Consider the following 22,470-nt stretch of genomic DNA (forward strand, 5'->3'; position numbering starts at 1 on the left):
GTATTAAGTGGTACTAATACTAGTGGACAGAAAAGATAAAGGAGAGTTTGAGGAAGAAAATCCTCTCTTTAAGGAAGTAGACTGACTGAGTGACTGACTAACTTTTATCTACCATGAGGTCTTATAGACCTTCCTGCATCACTTCAGCTAGACCTCCCAAAACCAGAACTAGACTTCCATACCTTAAGATTTTGAGGATGTATTCATTGAAGGATTAGAGTAGGATACCACTTTGAATATGCATGAGTGTCACCTCATGTTCTCGTGGACACATTCATAAAATGGCGCCTGTGGTTGGAATGCCAAGAAGTACTGCATGATGCCCCCAACCTCTACTTTGTGGAAAAGTAGGATATCCTGTCTGACAAGGCCATTGTGTTTTTGGTACCTTCAACTATCACACAAGATAATGTCATGTTCTCTGTCAGCACACTGATCCCTTTGTGATTAGACGAACCTTGATAAGCAGGCTGGAAATTTCTACGTGCTCACACCTGCTTACCTATAAAAGTGTGCTAAAGCTAACCTCTTACAGGCCTGTAACCTGTAGGTCCTTGCATTATTGCTAGAATAGAATAATACAGTGAAAGATTTAGAGAATAGATACTTAGAGAATCAGTAGGCTTGACTATAAGTTTACAACCTATAAAGCAATTATACATGCTTATAGACTACAATAACATGTTACTTTTCTTCCTTAGTCCTATGTATTATTGGCATGCTGCTAAACCACAGGTGTCTCAGGAACTGAAACTTTGACTTTTGTGACTTTTATTCGGTGTGTCTGCAGCACCCACATAAAAGTATTGTTGCCTCCTGTTATGTAGGCAGGGTTTAGATTGGCCCCTGCTCCCATGTAGCACAAGGGTATGGTGGGTGCAACTCACTAATGCCTTCAGGCAGCTCTCAGGTCCCCAAGTTTGGAACCTATAATGTGCCTTTTAAAAGTGCCTTTTTGCCTTTGCTGCTTTAATGAAATAGTAAAAATCTGCATTCACATGAGCATACCATTTGTCTTCATATTTGTGACGTGAGATTCAGAGAATCACAGTCACTTGTTTTGATCACACCAGTGCAAGTTTTAATGGTGCAGTTCTCTAGCATAGCCAGAGTGAGGAGGGAGTCAAGCCTGTGATGAGTTAGTAGATTGTGGCTTCTGCATCTCTAGAAGACAGTCTGTTCCCCCTTCCACCAGTGACAGTATCTTCCTCCTCTCCTGTAGTAGAAGATTGTGCCACTAGTAGGGAAGCAAAGAATAAGAGGAAAATCCACTCTTTCTAGCAGAGGGTCTTTACTGTTTCATCTCTGTACTTGTTAGTACCTTCTCTCAATGGGAGAGTGACCTATGGCTGCTTCACCCACTTCTGCCTGTCCGCTGCAGCCAGTGGAACTCCATCTGAGGCACTGAACTGAACCCACGAAGAGGTGGGGTGCGCTGAGGGTGGGAGATTGTCTCATCTGTAGTAGGCTCCTTTCCCCTCTCCAGCTGACTGCTACTGAAAATTTGTGACAGCAATAATGGGTAGGACTGTACCTCCTGTGACAAGAATCTCCTTTCAAAGGAAAGTATTCTGGGAAAACTCTATCTTGGTGACTAAAAGTGTTATTTACTGAAAGAGAGCCTCACATCAACTTTCTGGTACCCAGTCAGTCTGAAATCAAACTTCATTTACTGCCCTAGAAAGAAATGTGATCGTTTTAGTTCAGTACAGAATCACAAAGAGACTGGGTAGCAAAGCACTGCAGTATAGACCATCTCAAAGGAGCACCACTGCCTCCAGGGTCTCCTCTTCATACTTTAAAGATAACAGGAACAATCTCACTAGTCTTTATGGCCTGCAGTCTTACCAATCAACACACAGTCTTATCATATCTCACAAACTAAATGGGACTGGGTCTGCCTCCCTTAGGCAGAGAGGTTTAGACCAACACCTTAAAACTTGGATGTCTAGAGTTGGGCACTTAAGTTTACCCAGAGGCAGGTAGAGATTTCTTTTCTTTTTCCACTTTTCATCTCTTTTCCTCCTGTCCTTTTTCTTTTCTTTCAACAAAGGGAACAAAATAGGGAAAATGAAAATAAAACCACATTTCAAACTACACTTAATACATGTCACTGCAAATATGAAAATATGGTTGTATTCTCCCCCATCACATTGTTTTTTATGTTGAGAAAAAGGAAATCAAAATAAGGACCACAAATATATCATGAGAAGGACCTAGCATGTATTATAATATATTATCATTTGTCACTGAAGTTATTTGCGTCTTGCATTTATACAAAATCAATCTACCGTATGCAGGTAATGGCTGTTAATACTGCTTTGTAAAATTAGTAATGTTGTAGTTTGAGCTGAGGAGTAGTTTCTGACAATTCTGATATATTTTTGAATTTTATTTTTAAAATATAAGCAATTTTTCATTTGCTAGGGGAAAAAAAACATTTTCCATTTCACTGCTTCGTCTCAGTCAAAGAGTGAGTTGATGTTTTTTTGGTATGCCTTCCCCCACTTCTTGCATGTTTGACATAACTTAGTGTAGCTGTTTGTGAGTTAAAGAATTTCGTAGACAACAAAAATACGTATTTAAGACACCAGATTGTTTTTTTTTTTTGCATTAAAATAACTTTTTTTCTAACCAAAATTTTAGTTTACTCTATAACTCAGTACACAGTGGTTCCCACAACAGCCTTGACCTTTTCCTTAGCTGGTGTAAATCGGCAGCTGTTTATTTATGCCAGCTGAGAAAGTGGCCCAATATGTTCAGGTGAAAGCATCAGACTATTAAATACATATGTCAAAATAATACCACTATTTTGCGATACTTCAGTACAGTGCATAGTAGCATAACCTACACTGTGTTTAAAACCATGCAACTGTAAAATTTCAGTCAGCAAATAATTATTTCATAGTCAAGTCTTATATATAGAACATCTATTTTGCCTTTATATAGAGCTCCCTTTTCCATAGTAGCTGGTATTTAGGAAGGAAAGTATGACAACAGCAAAGATACAACTTTACCATGTGTCCCTGTATCCATGTGGTTGGCTGGGAAGGCAATTAAATTAAGCTAGTTAGTGGCGTACATTCTGTTCTACTTTTTCCCATGTTTCTAGTCATTTGTTTCTTTTGAAATACTTGAATATTCTGAAGTTCCTCAAATACAGTACACTTGAAATATTTTTCTTTTTACAGTTATGGCTTTTATTGTACAACTGTGATGCCTGATATTTAGATTTGTATAAGTTAGAATATTGATTGTTAATGATTAAGTACAAAGTAGTTTTACTAGTAGTTTTACATACATTTGTAGAGAAATCAAATTTGCAGCTGCTAATGTCGTACGCTTACATAGCCCATTCAATAGTGAAGGATCCCAAAAGTTCACAAATTTAAACTGAATATAGGTTGTGGGCAAAATCCTGGTAGTTTTGACATTGATTTCAGTGGGGGCAGTTTTTCACCCGACAAGCTTAAATCACTCCAGTAGAACTCAGCCTGCAGCCTGTTCAAACAGCTGAAAGTCTGCGCATCATTGGGGTGCAGCTGAGCAATCCAGTCGTATCCCACTACTTCCACCAGTGGTGCCAGAGCCAGATGGCGCATCTCACAAACTGGATGAGGCTAGGAAATCTGGAAAATACACAGATTCATCCTATCTTGTAGTAATGGCGTTTCTTTGGAACTAAAATCAGACCTTAATTTGCCTCCTCTTACAGAGATATAAGCAGTGGTATTGCAAACTGAACCTCCCTGAGCCTTGGAAGTTAATCAGATTCAAAATGGTTCCTAAAGATCTTTCATTTATCATGGATATTTGTGAAAACAACAAGTATTCACACCATAATAAGACATTTTAAGACAGGAAGTACAGACCAGCTATTACTTTTGAAACTATTGGGGAAATTTAAGAAAGCAGAATATAATTGTCAAAGTTGGAATTTGGCCAGATGAACACTCTTACTTCTTGAAAAGTGGACCAAGAAAGCACTAGTTCACTGGTTTGATAATGACTAAGACAAGAGCGAATGCCACCTTGTCCTTCAGTAGCTAAGTGTGTTCCCTGCTCAGCTTTTAACAACTCCCTTCCCATCCAAAAAACACCTTTTCTTTAGTTTGTGAGAGCAGATGGCAGCACAGCATGAGCTGGCATGCAAAATGCTGCCTATGTTTTCCCCAGACTACGTGTTTTAGTGACATGCTTTGAATTTGGTGAAAAGGCATATCTTAAGGTAAAATGCATATTCAAGTGTTAGAGATTAGGGTTGTTTTATGATGATGAATAGAAAATGCCATGCCAAGCTCTCATTCTCTCCAAAAAAATAACAAGAATGTATAAAATAGAAGAATTAATTTTCCAAGAAGAATATTAAAACTTGTCTTCCTATAAATATTTTTAGAATACAAATATCAATAATGAAGTAAAATATTGGTGGTGAATTTTCAGTGTTATATCAAAACAAAAATCTTAAATTAATACATGGAGTTGTATCATCAAAATCTAAGTTTGAATAGAATTATAGCAATGACCGTTGGGGAAATAAGGGCATATTTTTCTGCTTATCTTGTTGATTACTCTCTCCTCTTTTTGGATAATACTGCATAGTAGTGTTTCATTTACACTGAATTGGAAGAGCAAAACAATGTAAGAACCCATTTCTCCAAGCTTTAGTCATGTTGAATCACCTTCACATGTTCTAATGAAACAAAGAAAGGTAAGTTTTCAAACTTAACTGGCCAGACTGTAAGGCTACGACTACACTACAGAGTTATTTGAAATAATTTTGTAAGTGACTACGCTATGCACACACTATTTTGAAATAGGTGGTGTGTTATTTCAAAATCGGTAAACCTCATTGCAGGAGAAATAACACCTATTTTTATAGCTATTTTGAAATAGGCGCTGTTAAGACATGGAATAGCATTTTTTTGAAATAAGCCATAATGGTATCCACTGGCATTATTTTGAAATAGTGCTATGTGTAAAGAAATGCTCTTTAGAAATAGCTGGGTGCCATTTTGAAATACATTTTGTGTGTAGCTGTGTTATTTCAAAATAAGATATTTTGAAATATCTTATTTTTAAATAACTGTGTAGTGTAAACGTAACCTAAGAGAACATGAGCAAGAGCAAACACCACTTCTGATTACATTCTTATGCCCAGTGACATTCCTGAATTCAATGTCTAGAGACTAGTTATTGGTGTGCTGTAAATTTGTGAGGGTCCAATTCTGCCAACATCACTCCTGGATTCTGTCTTTCACTCTCTTTATGCTTCGTCCTCCTCCTCTTTGTTTTTCTGAGCCTATTATTGTACACAGTCTCTGGACTATGTTAATTTACCCCACCCTGCTGGAATCAGCATTGTCTGCTGTTCCTGATAGTTTCTGCATGCTCGTGGGCTATAGTTACACTAGAGAGTTTTCTCAACAAAACCCTGGTTTTGTCAACAAAGCTGGTGGAGCATCCACACACAAAATGTGTTTTGTCAACAGCATGTCAACAAAAATCAGCACTTCTGCAGACAACCTTCTGCCTATCCCAGATGCAGAAGAGTGCCTTTGTTGACAGATTCTGTCAGCAAAAAAAAAACTGTGTGGATGCTCTGAGGGGCCTTCTGTCGACAGACAGGGCTTCCAGTTCACCAGGCAGCCCTGTTTGCTGAGCTTCCAGTCTGTCGTTCTGTTGTGTCAGTGCTGAGACTAAACTCTGAATTCAGTGACTAAGGCACTAGAACAGTCAGGTTTGGTGGATGCTGATTATGTTGAGTTATGCTACCAGAGAAAGAATTCAGAAAAAACAACCCAGAAAAGCATAGGTGATTTGTCGTAGCTCTCAGGATGTGCACCACCCCTCTTAAGGCCATGCAAAATTTTAGTTGCTAAATGGGATGTCCCCCTGCCTCTCTTGGTGGGCCTCCTAGCACCCTTTTGCCCACACATACGAGTCATCCCTGCAGAAAAATGTAATTCACTGACACTGAAACACTGATTAAGAAAACAAGGGGCATTTTCTTTTCTCCCTCAGGGTACATCTATGCTACAGGGAAGATTGACTCTGCTGCACTTGATTTCTTGGGATTTGATTTAGCACACCTAGTGGGGATGCACTAAATTGAATTTACAGGGCGCCCCATCTACTGCGGTAATCCTGTCCCCCATCAAAAGTAAGGGAAGTTGACAAGAGAACAGGATCCCATGAACCTCCCTTAGTGGAGATGGCACAGAAGTCCAAATTAAGATACATCTACTTTAGCTACTTAATTAATGTAGCTAAAATTGCACGCCTTAATTCAACCTTCCCCTGTAGTGTAGTCCTGCCCTCACTGGCCGTGTCTACACTAGTCAAAAACTTCGAAATGGCCATTTCGAAGTTTACTAATGAAGCACTGAAATACATATTCAGCGCCTCATTAGCATGTGGGTGGCCGTGGCACTTCGAAATTGACACGGCTCGCCACCGCGCAGCTCGTCCAGACGGGGCTCCTTTTCGAAAGGACCCCCTACTTCGAAGTCCCCTTATTCCCATCTGCTCATAGAAATAAGAGGACTTCGAAGTAGCCGGAGTCCTTGTGAAAAGGAGCCCTGTCTGAACGAGCCGCGCAGCAGTGAGCTGTGTCAATTTCGAAGTGCCGCGGCCACCTGCATGCTAATGAGGTGCTGAATATGTATTTTAGCGCTTCATTAGTAAACTTGGAAATGGCCATTTGAATGGCCATTTTGAAGTTTTTGGCTAGTGTAGACACGGCCACTGTGTTATAAATCTGGAAAACTCCACTGAGTTAGCTTAATACAAGAAATAGCTCATAGTACATTTTTGTTTCAATAACAACTAATGGGTGTGAGCGTATCCATCAGGAGGATGCTGGTAAGTTCTGAAAACTATAAACAGGGTGAAGTGCTTCTGTGTGTGAATAAAAATGATGGAATCTGGCTGTGACTCAGACAAAGGGAACTTGTCCAGTCTCTGCATAATTCTTAGCTAGTGACAAGGCAATGGAATGTTCTTAACTGTTTGATTAATGTTCTGGTGTTGGATGTTTCATAAATTATTTATTTTCTTTCCTCATGCCTCTGTATATCTGGGCTACAACCAGAAGTGATTAAATACCTGCAAAAAGCAGTCATGAAACACTTTAAAAACTAACAAAATAATTTATTAGGTGATGAACTTTCATGGGGAAAACCCACTTCTTCAGATCTGAAAATAGCCAGATCTTTCCAGATATGTTCAGATGTGAAGAAGTGGGTGTGTTCCACAAAAGCTCATCGCTTTATAAATTGTTTTGTTAGTCTTGAAAGTGCTACAGGACTACTTTTTTTGTTTTGTGAAGATACAGACTAACACGGCCACCACTCTGTAACTATTTACCTGCAGAAAGGTTGGTCTTTTATTTCTAGCATGACAGAAAGCTCTGGATCTACCATAGAAAAGCTCAGTTCTGCAGGTTTAAGTGGGTCAGAGAGTTCAGATAAGCATACAGAATTTTGGGTGCTTATTTTAACTCCAGGCCTTTTGAAGTTAACTCATTATTAATTCTGAACCTGTCTTCCTTAAACAAAGTTCCTTCTAAAGAAGATATAATTATGTTATTATAATTATAATAATTATATTTATATTATATTATTATAATTATATCTTCGTCTCCTCTTTTTCAAGCTTCCATGCAATCATTTATGATCACTTGAGTGGTGATCAAATGAACCCCCAATGTGCTTCCATGAAGTATCACCAAGCGCCACTATTTATACAAGAGTTAAAGGTTTCTTGAGGCAGTAGGACCCAGGATACTGCAAAGAGGCTTTTTTTTTTCCTTCCTCTCGCAACTTTGAGGCCTGGATGGGTAGAGGAAGGAAATCACTCAGCTCAGAGTAAACGGCTATTTGGGCTGGCAGCTAAATTCCGATACTATAAGGGGACAGGAGGGCACAAGTGAGCTACAAGAGGGACCATGGGATCTGCCATTACAGCAGTCCTCCCTCCTTCAGGGCCTTCATAAAGATTAACATGGGCTCTGCAGGATGGTTCCACTGCTACTCCACATTTCAGTGGAACAGCTCCCATCTTCATACACATCTACCTGGTGTTCTGCTGAGCCACTTGAGCTTGGAGCTGAACTCTGGATTCTAGCTGAAGTACGTGACTTCCAGGAGGAAAGGGAGCTTTTGTAGCAGTACCAAACCAGCAGTTCTGACGGGCCGTTAACAGCTGAAACTCCTCGATGCTATTTGGATGAGAATTAACACTATGCTAGGAGTATCCTACTTTGGGAGGCATAGACTTTCACCACTGACCATACCTACGACACCAGGGGAGAGTGTGGAGGGAGGAAGAATCATTAAAATAGAAGGTGTGGGAAAATAATGTGACTGGATCAAGGGGACTAAAGACTTCAGAGAAGACAAATTTTGAATAAGAGATAAGTAAAGAGTAAATTGATACTGTAAAAGAATTGGAAAATGTAATGAGATAGCCTAACCTTGTCCGAATGATTGTGGTGCTGCAACAAAACTCACTGCCTGAGGCGAGGTGTCAGCTAATCTGAAATATTCCCCTTTGAGAAGTAATAGCCTGAGAGAAAACTAAAAGATCTTTTCACTGGAAGGAGAGGTGGGAGAAGGAAAGAAAAAAAAAACACTTTCTCTGGAAAAGAAGCCAGAAGAAATCTATCCTTTTTCACAGCTGGAAAACAAATTGTTCTTCCCTGCGTAGTAAGTACTAACAGCATAAAGAGGATGTGGCTTAGAATGAATTCCCAGTTCACTTGTTCTAGCCCTGTTCCTTCTGCTCAGCATGTTCCAAAATCCTGGTATTGTACTGTAGCAAGCAGAACTTCTGCGTAGTGTGGAAGATGGGAATTTGTGGGTAAGACCATAAGAATGGCCATTACTGGGACAGACCAAAGGTCCATCTAACCCAGTATCCCGTCCGCCAACAGTGTCTAGTGCCCGGTGCCCCAAAGGGGGTGGACCAAAGACAATGATCAAGCAACTTGTCTCCTGTCATCCATCTCCCTCCTTTGACAAAGAGGCCAGGGACATCATTCCTACCCCCTGGCTAATAGCCATATATGGATGTAACCTACATGAATTTATCTAGCTCTTCTTTGAACTCTGTTATAGTCCTGGCCTTAACAGCCTCCTCTGGCAAGGAGTTCCACAGATTGGCTATGTGCTGTGTGAAAAATAACTTTCTTTTATTAGTTTTAAACCTGCTACCCCTTAATTTCATTTGATGTCCTCTTGTTCTTGTATTATGGGAACAAGCAAATAACTTTTCTTTATTCATCCTATCCAGACCGCTCATGACTTTACACACCTCTGTCTTATCCCCCCTTGGTCTCCTCTTTTCTAAACTGAAAAGTCCCAGTCTCTTTAGCCTCTCCTCATATGGGACCCATTCCAAACCCCTAATCATTTTAGTTGCCCTTTTCTGAACCTTTTCTTATGCCAAAGTATCTTTTTTGAGGGGAGGAGACCACATCCGTATGCAGTATTCAAGATATGGGCATACCATAATTTTATATAGGGGCAGTAAGGTATTCTTTGTCTTATTTTCTATCCCTTATTTGATAATTCCTAACATACTATTTGCCTTTTGACTGCCACTGCACATTGTGTGGATGTTTTCAGAGAACTATCCAGGATAACTCCAAGGTCTCTTTCCTGATTACTTGTAGACAGATTAGCCCCCATCATATTGAATGTATACTGGATGTTATTTTTTCCAGCGCGCGTTACTTTATGCTTACCCACATTAAATTTCATTTGCCATCTTATTGCCCAATCACTCAGTTTGGTGAGATCTTTTTGAAGTACTTACAGTCTTCTTTCACCTTGATTATTTTGAACAGTTTAGTATCGTCCACAAACTTTACCACCTCACTACTTACCCCTTTCTCTAGATCATTTATGAATAAGTTGAATAGAATTGGTCCTAGGACTGACCATTAGGGAACACCACTTGTTACACTTCTCCATTCAGAAAATATACCATTTATTCCTACCCTTTGTTTCCTGTCTTTTAACCAGTACTCAGTCCATGAAAGGATCTTCCCCCTTATCCTATGACAACCTAATTTACGCAAGAGCCTTTGGTGAGGAACTTTGTCAAAAGGCTTTCTGGAAATCTAAGTATACTACATCTATTGGATCCCCCTTGTCTGCATGTTTGTTAACCCCTTCAGAGAATTCTAATAGATTAGTAAGATGATTTCCCTTTACAGAAGCCACATTGACTTTTGCCCAACAAATTGTTCTTCTACAGCTATGTGTACACTAGCACCCCCCACCCCGCCCTTTTGAAAGGGGGATGCTAATGAGGCAAGGCTCGTCTACACAAATAGGAATAAGAGGATTTTGAAGTGTACGGGGTCCTTTCAAAAAAGACCCCATGCAGACCAGCTATGCACGCTCGAAAGCCGCGCTTTCAAAGTGCCGCGGCCACTATTATGCTAATGAGGCACTGCATATTCATTGCAGTGCCTCATTAGCATATCCCGAAGTGTCTCATTAGTACCCCCTTTCGAAAGGAGGGTGCTAGTGTAGACATAGCCTACGTGTCTGACAATTTTCTTCTTTATTATTGTTTCAGCTAATTAGACTTACCAGTCTGTAATTGCCAGGGTCACCTCTAGAGCACTTGTTAAATATTGGCATGATAGTAGCTGTCTTCCAGTCCTTGGGTGCAGAAACTGATTTAAAGGACAGGTTACAAATCACAGTTAATTCCGCGATTTCACATTTGAGTTCTTTCAGAACTCTCGGGTGAATGCCATCCAGTACCGGTATTTTATTACTGTTAAGTTTTTCTATTTGTTCCAAATCCTCCTCTAATGACATTTCAATCTGGCACAGTTCCTTAGATTCATTACCCACAAAGGACAGTGCAGGTTTGGGAATCTCCTTAACATCCTCAGCCATGGAGACTGAAGCAAAGAAATCATTTAGTCTCTCCGCAATGGCTTTATCATCCTTGATTGCTCCTTTTGTTTGTATCTTGATCATCCAGGGGCCTTACTGTTTTTGTTTTTTTTTTAGGCAGGCTTCCTGCTTCTAATGTACTTAAACATTTTGCTATTACTTTTTGAGTTTTTGGCTAGCTGTTCCTCAATCTTTTTTTTGGCTTTTTTTATTGCATTTTTACACTTAATTTTGCAGTGTTTATGTTCCGTCCTATTTATCTCACTAGGATTGGACTTCCACTTTTTAAAAGATGTCTTTTTGTCTCTCACTGCTTCTTTTACATGGTTGTTAAATCACGGTGGCTTTTTTTTAGGTCTCTTACTATATTTTTTAAATTAGGGTATACATTTAAGTTGGGCCTGTATTATGGTGTCCCTGAAAAGCTTCCATATGGCTTGCAGGGATTTTACTCTAGTCACTGTACCTTTTAATTTCTGTTTAACTAACCTCCTCATTTTTGTGTAATTCCCTTTTTTGAAATTAAATGCCACAGTGTTGGACTGCTGAGGTGTTCTTCCCACCACGGGAATGTTTAATGTTATTTTATTACGATCACGATTCCCAAGCAGTCCTGTAGTAGCTGCCTCCTGGAGCAGATCCTGTGCCCCACTCAGTACTAAATCACAAATTGCCTCTCCCTTGGCAGGTGCCTGTACCAGCTGCTGCAAGGAGCAGTCATTTAAGGCGTTGAGAAGTTTTATCTCTGCATCTCATCCTGGGGAGACATGCACCCATTCAATATGCGGATAACTGAAATCTCCTGTTATTATTTTTTAATTTTGATAGCTTCTCTAATCTCCCTTAATATTTCAACGTCACTATCACTGTCCTGGTCAGGTGGTTGATAATATATCCCTACTGCTATATTCTTATTAGAGCATGGAATTATTATCCATAGTGATTCTGTGGAACATTTTGATTCATTTAAGATTTTTACTTCATTTGGTTCTACATTATCTTTCACACACAGTGCCACTCCGCCACCCACACAACCTGTTATGTCCTTCCGATATATTTTATATCCCAGTATGATTGTGTCCCACTGATAGTCCTCATTCCACCAGCTTTCTGTGATGCCTATGATGTCAATCTCCTCCTTTAATGCGAGGTGCTCTAGTTCACCCATCTTATTAGTTAGCCTTCTAGCATTTGTGTTGAAGCACTTCAAAAGTTGCCACTGTTTATTTGTCTGCCCTTTCCTGATGTATTAGATTCTGTGTGAGTGTTTCTTGTCTGATCTGGCACATATTATATTATCTCCCCTCCACTCTTTCTGACTAAAACATAAAGAATATCTGATCCACGTGCTCCTCCGCACCAGTCAGCTTTCCCCATTTCTTAGTTTAAAACCTGCTCTATGACGTTTTTAATGTTTAGTACTTAACATAAACAATCAGAGGGGATTTTTGTATGAACTGACTTTCATACCATTGTGGAAAGGAATTAGGATTATGCAAATTGCAGGCACTTAGCAACTTGAAGTTGGGAAACAGCACAGTCAAAGAAGTGGCCCTTAGCGATATTAGATTATAAACAATGGTGACATATGTTATGTTTTAGATATAGTATGGATATATCTAAAATCTCCTATAGATCACAGATTTCCAGTTAGTATCAATAAAGTATATCAATACAAGAAAAAACACATTTTACCAAGCTGAAACTGCAAAAAAAATTTGGAAGATTGTTTTAGTAAAAAAATTACACAAGAAAATGTATAAATTAAGAGAAGGTGTATGTAACTAATTTCTTAGGCTTTCAACAATTCAAACATTGTATGGCTTTCCTCTTAATCATTACCTAAACATAAATTGCCAGAGAGAATTTTGATGGGAATAAAAAGTAGCAAAATTTTAATTAGGGAATCAAAAATGTATCCGATTATATTGCCTAAAAAACATTATTCTCATTTACATGAGACCCAAGTACAGAAACTTACTTGAGATCTCTGTCCCTGTTTGGCAAGAGGAAAGACATGACAGATTATCCATGAGTAATGCCTGCTCCATTCTTATGGTGTTCTCTACTGATTGTCTCAAGAGGAAGCTTTGTCTCTGACTTCAGAAGAGTCAATTCTTTCCTGATGGGATAAGTTTATTTTACTGGCAGACATAAAGAGGAAGAGGATGCCCGTCTATAAGGGTGGATGGGGGGGGAAGTATCTAATGGAAAAAATGGATTAAAACTCTGAAACTGTGTTCGCATCAGTCTCCACATGCCATTGTGTCTGTGGATGGTGGCAGTTTACTGAGTATATTTGTGTGGCCCCAGATCATGGATAAGGAGAAGAGAATTTGTGCAGATTCTTGAAGGATCCAGGTTAAACTGAACTGCTTGTTTATTTGGATGGGAGGGGAATTAGTCTGTATTAATTCTGTCTCTGTTTTACAAAATTATTTATTCAGCAAGTATAATCCTGTGCTTCAGTGTAGGCCACAGTTTTTTCACTGAGAATTTGATTGAATTGTTTTCTTTTTCTTTTCTTTTTTTTAAAAAAAGCATAATTACATGATTTTGAATATTTTTCTAGAAAAGCCATTCTGTGCAAGTCTTCATAACCCAAAATGATTTTGCTTCATGTACATAACAAATCATCCTATGTAAATACCTTAAAATAAGAATAAGAGCTATTTTAATACTATTTAACCTTGTCTAACAGTCTGTTAAGTGATCTCAACAGCTAGATTAACTGAGTCTCATTCCACCTCTCTCACCAACATAGCACCAGTGTGACCAGTGCTTAGTTTGCTGTAACTTGCATTGCTTGGACTGAGTGTCTTTTTCACTCCCCTGTGCAATGTAAGTCAGAAGGGCTTAAGCAGTAGTGTAGACCTGTTCTGGGACTATGTCTACATTGAGATGGCCAACCTTTGTCATATGTGGGTCATTTTCTCTTTTATCCTTTCTTCATTTTGATAGATGTGCATGCAGTATAGTGGTCTGTTTCCACAGACTCAGAGAGGTAGCTGTGTTAATCTGTAGCTTAACAAAACAAAACAAAAATATTTTTTAAAGACTAAGTGTATTTATTAGGAGACGGGCTTTCATGGGCCAGACCCACTTCTTCAGAATTGGAGAATAACTGATAAACAAAAGGAAGGTGTTGTTTTTAGTTTTTCTGTTTTGGGGGATTTTTTCCACCTGTTTTTTTTTTTCCCACTTTTTCAGAGTCAACCTGCAGTATTTCTTCCTAGAGGATTTTGTGAAGGCCAAAACTAGAAGAAAGTTCAAATAAGAACTAAATAAGTTCATGGAGGATAGATCCATGAATAGCTATTAGCCAGGATGGGTAGGGATGGTGTCTCTAGCTTCTATTTGACAGAAGCTGAGGCCTGGTCTACACTAGGGATCAAAGTCAATCCCAGATATGCAATTCTAGCCACACCATTTACATAGCTAGAATCGACATATTGGGATCAACTTTCTTACCTGGTGTAGATCAGGGGTCTTCGGGCTTGCCCCGACATCACTCACTCTACACATCAGTGTGTACCAAGGTTGATAGCCAAGCCCAGAGAGAGAAATTTTGCTGTATCTTCACCCACACAGTAAAATCGATACACTGCATATTAATTGTGGTGCGCCAGCCCCGCTCCCCATGCCATAAGTACAGACACGTCCCAAGAAAGGATGATGGGATGGATCAGATGATGATTACTTGTTCTGTTGGTTCCCTGTGGGACACCTGGCATTAGCCATAATCTTAACACAGCATGCTGGGTTAGATAGACTTTTGGTCTGACTCAGTATGGTCTTTCTGATGTACCTGGGATACACAGTGAGACAGAATCAATTGTACTCACTTGTGGATAAGAGTCATATTGCCCTGCTCCCACAATCAAAATGCAAAGTGAGGCAGTTCTTCAGGATGGCCAATTACAGTTGGTGCTTTATGCCCGAGTATGCCACTGTAGCATCTCTCTTTATGAATCTGACAAAAAAATTCCCATCCCTGGAAAAATCCCTGGTCTAAAGCAGAGGTGAGAAAACTTTTTACAACGGTCCTCACTTTTTGTCCCTGCAAGTAGCAGCCCCCCTCAACAACCTGTCTAATATCATCAAAACCGATAGCAATTTCCTTCATGTTTATATGGAAAGAAGCCTTTTCGACACGTCTAGGAAAATAAGAATGTAGAATGTAAAAACTTTATTAATCAGTCTATAAATGTGAATACACATACATAAAACTGTAACATTTCAACATTTTAATGAGATGGATGATCCTGAGACCCAGCAGCCAATCATTCTGCACTCTCCTTTGGAAGTCTCACACCCCCCAAGGGTCCCCCCCACTTTGCACACCTCTGATCTAAAGAGTGAGGGCATGCCTTCTAGACCCAGAAGGATTGGATGAATCAAGAACAAGTCCTATTCCACCCATACTTCTTGAAATAGTTTATGCACCAGAATGATGCCTCTGAGGCTGATATTGGAGCAGTGTTATCACAGGAGCTGGATGGGAACACCCTATACTTTACCTAAGTAGTAAGTCATTTCTCTGCAAAACTAGCTATTCCGCCATGGGGGGGTGAGGGCCCTGGCACTGAAATTGACAGTTGAACCTTATGTTACTATCTGCTGGAGAACTGCTTCCAACTCATCACAGACCACACTTCCCTTTATAGGATCCACTATATGGAGACACCAGTGGTCAGATTATGCTCCTCCCCTCTTAGTTCAAAGTGCTTCACTGACCAGGTCGGGCTCCCACAAACACTGACTTCTTCCTCCAATTGGGAGGGGAGGAAGAAAGGGAGAGTTTCCATCAAGCCCTAACTTGAAGGGGAGGACTTGTGTGTTGCTGGGTCCCACTGAACACTCACTGCCCTACACTGCTGAGGTGGGGATCCCAGACTACACTGTGAAGAGCACATGAGCAGTGGAGACTGCTGGGCCTGTGGAGGATAGGCCCTCAATGGACTTAAGGGTAGGAAGTGTCCAGGAGAATGTTTTGTGAGCCAGTATTGGACACCTGACCAGAGAGGCAGCTGGCTCCTCAGGGCCTTAGGTTGGAACCCAGTGGAGCAGGGTGGCTGTGGGTTCCCTTGCCTTTCTTCCTGTGCTGACAGAAAGGCATTACTGCCAGAATCCCAGCCATAGACTGTTAGTTTGCTCTGCCAGAGCCAGGGGACCGAAGCCCTGTTTATGATTGTTTGCCCCAGACAGGAGGCTTAGGAGTTCCCTACAGCTTGTTCAGCTAGAAGGCTAAAAAGCTGCAAACTGTTTCATTGCTTTGCCCCTTTTAGAGTGACAAAGTCCCTGACTGGCCCAGCCGAGAGTCATGACAATGTGCAATGGGTTGTATCAACCTTACACAGAGCAAATGGGCACTCCTCCCTGCATGATACCAGTTTATCCTGTATGGGTTTCTTTCATGTTGTGTTGTGTGTTTGTTGGAGGAAGGGAAGATTATTTTCATTGAATAAGACACTGGCTGCTTCAGTTGTTATTAGTTGCTCATGACTCTTTTCACCAGTGAGAAGGGGAATAGCCTGGGGCGATAGCGTATGGGTCAAGACTCCTTGATGCCCATTGCTTCTTGAGGAGTGAATATACTAGACCTAGAATGTGAATGTCTTGCTGTTTGATGGGTATAGGTGGAGGGAATTCATGGTGTCTGTGCAAAGTCCCTGAATGTATGTGATCTTTTCAATGAAGTAGGATGATAATTCCCCACAGAATTTGGCACTGGGTTCTACTGCAGGCTGTAGGTCAGTGTGGGGAACCAGTCCCCGGTGTACTTGAATGCATCCCAAGCCAAGGCATGGCGCTTGCCCCCAGCAGGGGGCAACCCACTGCTCACACTCCAGCCCTGTGGTGTGTCTCCAAGCCTTGACACCTTCCTCACATGCCATGGGCTGGTGCAAGAGCACTGGCTGGCCCCACTGCCAGGGCAATCCCTAAGTTTATTGAGAGCTAGGTCAGTGAATTTTGGATGGTTTTGTTTGTTCGTTCTTTTACGTCTCACTTATGTGTAGTCTTCTGACTGATTTTTCTGCAGCTCAATGGCCCTTTGTTGAAAAAAGGTCCCCTACACCTTCTGTGGGCACTCAGGATTTGTGAAGTTGATTATCAACCTGGATGGCTCTTTGGGGCATGATTTGCCATCTTCGCTGGAAGCTGCCAAGCAGGTGTTTTGGACTGTAATACACTCTTACCATAGGGCGAAGAATTCATTGTTTCAGCCTCTTTCACATTTATCTTCCACCCCAGTGCTTGAGTTTCCAACCCCCTCTATTCATCTGGCACAAGGTGACCAAAAACAGATCTGAGTAGGTGAGGGGGCAAAGGGAAGCCAGCCTACTGAGAATCAGCATGTTGATGATTGAGGTTGCCCTACAGTGATAATGATTCATTAGATCCTCGACTTTTTTTCGTGGGTGGAGATTGTTGCTGTCCTTCAGCAGGCTTTGGGATCATTGGGAATCTGTGTCTTCATGGCCTTATCAAAATTATGGGTTTTATTGTCAGGGAGGTGGGAGAACTCTGGTCATTGCCTGAATGAGGTAATGGTATGTACAAATCAGTGGCTGCCACCTTTAATTTAAAGACTAGGTCCAAAATGTAACCACTGTGTAAGATGACCCAAAGGTAACCTGTGAGATTCAAAGAGAGACAAGTGAGATGAGTTTGGGTTTTTTTTCTGTTACCTGGTCAGCATGAATGTGGAAATCTTCCATTATAATATTGTGAGGTATTTCTCCACTATGGCTAACTGTCAATGAAGTCTTTTTACAAACTTTTGGCACCCCAGCTTGACAGTTTTGGCCTGTGTGACCTGTTGAAGGTCACATAGGGGAAGACCTAGACAGAGTCAGGAACAGAAACCTAATCATCTAACTCCCCGTCTTTTTCATTACATGTCTGTCCTCCCCTCTTAAATGAAGATATAAATCACAGCTCAGACAGAAATGTGCATCTTTAAGAAGTATAAGATGAGGCTCACTACCTCCTAAATGTTTGTTAAATATTCTAAACTTGTCAAACAGTGAGTGGCCCACTGCATGACAGTTTTAAATGAATCAAACTCAACATTATTATATCTACATTATATTCTGGAAAACATAGGTCTATTCATTAGTTTATTCTGGTTCATATTGTTTTCTTTACTTCCAAGGCATGCATGTTTCCTGATTTTTATTTGACTAATGAGCAGGCTATGTTTGCAAGGACAGAAGTATAACACAAAAGGATGTGAAAGAAGGGCCAGATGACATCACTTAATTCATTTAAAGGAAGTTCAATATTTGGATGTTTATAATCTCAGCAAGTTCATTGTTTGTGCTGTGATAAGAGCATTTTTTGGTGTTCAGATGGAACCACAAGACCTATTACAGAGTGCAGACAATGTCTGTGAATTGTTGTGTGTTGGTTAGAGCAAGGACCGAGAGGCAGGAAGGTCTTTGGTCCAAAACCAAGCTGAGTCACTAGCACCGTGTTTCTCTGGGAAAGTTATTTAACCTAAATTTTACAGCATTCTAGAAAGTTGTTGAGCTGCAGAACTAAGTAAAACAGGAGCAATAAATATTGTATATAGAGTGATGAACTGTTCCAGATAAATGAAGTACTTTTTTTTAAATCAAGGCTCTATGTGCTCTCCGTGGCAATCAGGACCTAACTTTTTTGGCAAAGGTCTGAAGTTTCTATGGCCCTTCAGGGCACAATAGTCTGCAAGCAGCTTTGGGCAAATTAAAAAAATGGGTGGATGGTTAACTGAGTTTAATATTGAAAGAGAATACTACAGCCTGTACACCAACAGCTGTTTTATTATATATTTTAAATTACCATCTTCCAATGCTTTCAAATTACACTGTAACTTTCATATTGACAATATATAACTGTACAGCAGAAACCCAAATGGAACTGAAACTATAGATTATTAGCTGAAGAAGAAAAAAAAAACCATAAAACTGCATTTTCAGTACAGGCTGGTGTGAAACATTCTACCCCTCCCAGCCATTCCTTCAGCGATCCTATCTGGCAAACTACATTGTGTTGTTTTTATAGCAACCAGGAATTCCAAGGCTCCACCTGCTTCAAAGTATTTCAAATTTTTCTTCTGCATTCTGGGACATCCCTTCTGCCAAATGAACAACTAGTAGAACTTTTTCAACTCACTTCTTTAGTGAAAACCAGTCATAACATCTGGAGGAGATAACAAAAATGGGTGGGGAAAGGAGAAACTGCTATTTATATTAAGCCATCAGTAATTGTACCCATGAGGAAGAGATGTTTTCTTCTTGACAGGTCTCTATTTTATGAAACATGGGTGGGATATTACCTGTCCGTAAATCAGAAATAGCTATTGGGGGTGAAATGTTGGCTCCGTTCAAGCAAATGGCAAAATCTCCCTTGCCTTCAGTGAGCCCATGATTTCACTCTGGGATCTTTACTTTAAAATAATATATGTCTGCCACGGCGAATTTGCATGGGTTATATATTTATAGAATCTATTTGACATCCTGAAGCCATGGCTCCTGACTTAGTAAATTAATTTTGAATTTTGAGGACATTTTTCAGCTAATGAATTCAAAGGAAATACCTCCTGGAGTCTATCTAGTTTGCTTTATAAATATGTATAAATATGCCTTTAGGATGAAAGCCATGCCAAGTAAAAGTTCTTATGAAAATCTAAATGGAAAATTCACACTTCTCTTGTAAAGAAACATGACTACCATATGCATTTGTTACTAAACACTGTGTACAGTCTGGGGCAAGAATGTTTTATAAATTGAGAAGACAAAAGTAAATAATTCCCCGTACACTAAGAAATTATTATGGCATAATTGCCAAATTTGTCTTATAAATGAAAGTAAACCAAACCACCTTCAATCAGTGAATATGAGCTCTCTTGCAGTTTTCATGGACTACTAAATGCTCTATGACCATGCCCATGTCTCATAGCACCTGCTAGTCACCTATCCATCAGAGTCTGATTTGGGAAAGATTAATTTTTTGGAGATGCAGCTTGCTTAATCTACATTGTAGGCTCACAGTGTATGCTGAAAGCTAGACAGGAAGGCATGTGGCTGGCTCCATCTTGTCAGCACCTTTTGGGTTTCTTCGAACCAAGGGTAACATTATGGCTCCTCTTTCATCCAAGGAGTACAAACACTGGCAGTCTATCTGCTGCTTGTATGCTTCCTCACTCTTTGCACATCTACAGAGAAGGGACCCGAATCATAACCTAACCAAACTGGTCACTCATTTAGAGCTTCATTCTCAAGCCATGTCTGTATTACAAATCCCATGTCTACATAGGTATCCCTATATAGTTAATCTATCTCCTTAAATTACATTCGCTTTACCAACAAAACATTCTTCTGTTGGCATGGTTTCCCCCACACTTTGATAAACATAGTTCTGGATCAGAGAAAAAACCTTTTTAGTATTGCCTATATTAGAAAAAACTAGTAAGTAGATCTACATGAGATTAAACACGATTGAATCTTAATAGTTTGAAGAGTGCCCTATCATTTTGCATATATTATTATTTGCTATATGTTTTAGAGAGTTTGTCTGTTTGATTGAGAACTCCTCTGGATGGCAAGAGCTGGGACCACCACGAAATTCAGCATACAACTTCCTCTTATCATAACTTAAAGCAGCATAAGGGTTTGGTTGTGCTACGAAAATGGGATGTGCCTAGAATGGGATTGCTTCTCTTAAAACCAAACAGAAGAGAGATGCAAGTACAGTCCTCAAAATTGACGTCACTCAGCAATTATTGAAAGAGGCTGAACCAAGATGAGCCAGAAATATAGGATGAAGCACTGGAATGCGTTACCTAGAGAAGTGGTGGATTCTCCATCCCTAGAGGTTTTTAAGTCTCAGTTTGACAAGGTCCTGGCTGGGATGACTTAGTTGGGGTTGATCCTGCTTGATGCAGGGGGCTGGACTAGATGAGCTCCTGAGGGCCGTTCCAACTCTGTGATTCTATGAATAGGAGTGATTCTCAATAAACCTTACAGAAAAGTGGTAAAACAGAGTCATTTAGTGTAGTGCTCTGGTTTGGCACAGCTAAGTTAATGCTTAAGGTTTGAAAATGAGAAGAAAATGTTATTGGAAACCAAACCAACTATAGCCCTTTTTTATTAAAACAGTGAATGTTTGGATGAATGAAGAAATAAAATATATTTGATGGAGGTCCCATTTTAAAAAATTACCTAAATAAATTAAATGGACAAATTTAACCATCCCTTTCTTTAAGAAATCTGAATTTAAAGTGAGCTTCTTACAAATAACTGTATTTTTGAAAAGTAGAATTGTTTATATAAAGCATGTACATTTTCCTTTTACTTTCAAAAACAGAGCAAAAAAAGCACAGCCACTTAATTGAGTTAAGGATCTGAGCAGCACTGGGTAAATCTGCTACTAGGGAATTCATAGAACAGTTATTTGAAACTTTCAGTTTTGTAACTGTGACAGGTGCATTCCTTCTGTTGTGAAAAGTCTTTCCCCAAATGTGTCCAAATTTAGGTTTCAGTTTCTTACCGGTGTGTGAGGGACACATGTTGCTCCCCCTGGTTTTCCACTGCACCACTACTGTCCCAGCAGTGTGTCTCTCTACAAAGGTCGAGGCTCTAACCTGATGACAAATAGATCAATGCATTAATCCATGGCACCGAACCAGCAACACTCTCCAGACCTATTTGAGTGTTTTGAGTTGGGTCTACACACGGAGACGTCGTGCTGGCAGCTTCATGCTAATGAGCAGTCTTGTAATGCAAATTGCTTCTCATTAGCATATTCCCGCACCTTATTAGCATAGCCGCACAAGATGTCCCTGCCGTCAGAAGGTGATTTTGGCAGTAAACAGGCTGTGTAAACGTGCCTCTGCAGGCAAAAATTGCCTCTGTCTCCAGTCCCTTATGCCTGAATCTGGCAACAGAAGTGGTTTTTGCTGGCAGAGACATATCTGCATGGCCTGTTTACTGTTGGTAGCACCCTTTGCAGGCAGTGAGATCTCTTGTGGCTGTGCTAATGAGCTGTGGGAATATGCTAATGAGCAACCATTAGCTATTGTGAGACTGTTAGTTAGCATGTAGCTGCCGGCACCATGTCTCTGTGGAGACCCAGCCTAGGGGAATAATTTAGCAGACAGAAAGCACAAGATGTATCCTTACTTAAATAAAGCTATTTCTGAGTGATTACAAGCAGAGCAATATATTTGAATATGTTTTTTTAAAGAAAGCAAAAGAGAAAACCTCACAGGTTAGGATTTTGTGGACAGTATTTCAGATTAATGTGAGATTTTTCAGTTGAATGTAACCTTCCTGAAACTGTGGGTTTATAAGCAAAGATCTAGCAGATTTCAGTGGTGATACCATAATGTTCTGCTTTCAAAGGCATGTTTAGAATCCTGAATTGGCTCTCAAGCGAGAATCTCACATCAGATAAGTGAACATGCCACCCATTGCAACACCACACAAGTATGAGGTTTGTCAGCACTACAAGTCAAACCGTAACTTTACATTAATTTTCCAGACCTTCTAAATCCCTGTGTTAA

General features: G+C 40.1%; 1 protein-coding gene and 1 long non-coding RNA gene across 4 annotated transcripts in view; one reads left to right on the top strand and one right to left on the bottom strand.

The window, feature by feature from the left end:
* Window positions 1-22,470, top strand: part of COL4A2 (collagen type IV alpha 2 chain) — a 259,647-nt gene that overhangs the window by 29,745 nt on the left and 207,432 nt on the right. The gene's annotated exons all lie outside the window — the stretch shown is intronic.
* The window catches only part of LOC142011183 (uncharacterized), a 78,224-nt gene that overhangs the window by 2,432 nt on the left and 53,322 nt on the right, over window positions 1-22,470 (bottom strand). Inside the window, exon 3 of the long non-coding RNA XR_012644986.1 lies at window positions 21,456-21,549. This is a non-coding gene — a long non-coding RNA (uncharacterized LOC142011183). The remainder of the gene's footprint in view (window positions 1-21,455; window positions 21,550-22,470) is intronic.

This window comes from Carettochelys insculpta, chromosome 1 (genome assembly GCF_033958435.1).
Source record: "Carettochelys insculpta isolate YL-2023 chromosome 1, ASM3395843v1, whole genome shotgun sequence".
NCBI lineage: Eukaryota > Metazoa > Chordata > Testudines > Carettochelyidae > Carettochelys > Carettochelys insculpta.